The sequence below is a fragment of the Alligator sinensis genome, unplaced genomic scaffold, assembly GCF_000455745.1.
Source record: "Alligator sinensis unplaced genomic scaffold, ASM45574v1 scaffold1371_1, whole genome shotgun sequence".
NCBI classification, from domain to species: domain Eukaryota; kingdom Metazoa; phylum Chordata; order Crocodylia; family Alligatoridae; genus Alligator; species Alligator sinensis.
Genome location: NW_005842601.1, coordinates 112,652 through 114,968, shown reverse-complemented (window position 1 = coordinate 114,968; position 2,317 = coordinate 112,652).

Genomic DNA, 2,317 nt, shown 5'->3' with positions numbered 1-2,317 from the left:
TTTCTCCACAGGCAGCGTGGAAGGGACTTAATGGTCTATATCCCTTCCCTCTGATGCATTCAGCCGGGATTATCTATTAAACTCAGGCAGCCTGTCCCACACAATCAATATCCTGCAATTGCAACTGCTTTGGATTTTAGAGCCACCTTGGTTCTTCCCATGTATTTCTGTGTTTCCAATATGTTCTAGTGACCTTCATTTTGGGTGTCCTGTAGTTGGGTCACACACAGACACGTAGGTATATTTGGCTTAGGCTGACCTGATTAGAAGTGTACTTGAACTGTGCTAAGTGCAGCACAGCTTCCCACATTGTGTTTAACTAATCTAAGCTTCATGATAGTTATGATTCTGAAATGATCTGTAAAGGCTACCACAATAACAGCAGGATGCCATCTTATTTATTTTGCACTTGGTTTTAGAAGTTCTGTATCTGAAAGTATATCAAGTCTCTGTGGAATTCTACCTTCAGCAACACAATCCATGAAGCAAGCGAAATACAGTAGTTTTACAGTAGGTTTTAAATCATTTTCTGACAACAGATCAATCTTGCAAGCAGCCTCGCTGGTGTTATACCTCGAGTTAGAGAGGGAGCAATTTTGAGATTAAAGCATAATGACAGTGCGCTGTCTCCAGGAATTTGCCCTTTATTGTATCAAGCTATGGTATTCAGCTGCTGTGATCTAATTAAGCCCCACCAGTCAGATTTATGACTGTGCTAACAGGGAAAAGGATCATATAATGCTGTTAATATGTGCTCTATAATTAACATTAATGGCAGTCGCGTGGGTAAATGCCCCCCGCAATACCCTGAAAATGTACCTCTGGGTGTGTTGTTTATTTTATAGCTAAGGAGAGACTGCGATGCATACAAAAACAATCACCCATCTTGACAATTAGCTAGGAATTACAGACCCCTCAAAAATCAGTGTTGATCTGAAATCATGTATAACCTTGGTCTGCAGCAGCAGGACAGTATCCTACTTGAATCAAATCTAAGTGGTCCACTGATTTAAACAAGTGGGACGTGCATTTATGTCTCGAATCTCACAAAGCAGATGGCATCTTGCTGGCTCAGATCTTTACAAGTGCTTCCTAGAAGAGCTGAGGGTCTTTTGCTTCAGTAGAATCAGACCTTAAAGCCAGGGTGTCAAACAAGAGCCAAGAACCCAGTTCTGGCTCATAGAGGTGGGTCATCTGGCCTGTGGGGTTTTCACTGTGGTTGCCAGCTGCCAAGGAATTAATGCTGTCATTGCTCACCCAAGTCACAGGGGTATCAGTGTAGACTTATAGATTGTAAGGGGCTGGAAGGGACCTCGCAAGATCACCGGGTCCAGCCCGGCTGCACTAGTCAGGAAAGGCAACTGGCGGTCAGGTGACCCCAGTGAGGTGACTGTCCAGTCTCCTCTTGAAGATTTCCAGGGTAGGCAATTGCACCACCTATGGAGGTGGTTTGTTCCACGCTTTATACACCGACTGTAAAAGAGTTTTTCCTAGAATTGAGCCTAAACAGCATCTTCCAGGAGTTTGTATCCATTACTCCTGGTCTTCCCCAAGGGTGCCCTGATGAATAGTTGATGTAGCAGTAATTTGCTACCAAGTCCCGTCTCAGCCTTCTCTTCTTTAGGCTGAAGAGGCCCAAGTCCCTCAGTCTTTCCTCGTATGGCTTGCCTTGCAAGTCTCTGATCATACGGGTGGCTCTTCTCTGGACCCTCTCAAGTTTTTCCACATCCTTGTTGAAGTGCGGCGTCCAGAACTGGACACAGTATTTCAGCTGCGGTCTCACTAGTGCTGAGTAAAGCTGAAGAATTACTTCCTTGGTTTTACATGAGATGCATCAGTTAATGCATGCCAGAGTGTTGTTTGCCCTGCTGTCTACAGCATCGCACTGACAGCTCATGTTCATGCAATGGTCATGTGCGGGCCGGGAGCGGTCCGAGGCCCTCGGGGGCGCGCAGCGGGCTGCGGCCAGGAGCCCGGACACGCCGGGTCGGGGAATGCAGGCCGGCGGGCTAGAATTAGGCACAGATGCTTAGCAGTTGATTAAAGATTATTTTACTTACACCAAAGATGGTCGCGGTGCAGGCAGGAAAACTTGCTTGGGTTGCGGTTACAGACAGAAAAGAAGAGAGGCGGACAAGAGTTCCTTCCACGCGAACCTCTAGCCCAATCCGGTTGAAGGCTCTAAACACGTGAGCCCGTCGCGTCAACCGAAGAAAACAACTCGAAGCAGAGAGCTCTGGATACACTCACACGAAGTTTGCTAGGCTCCGTGGAACTTGCGCGCAGGGAAGGGGTTCGTCGAGGGATCGTTCAGCGA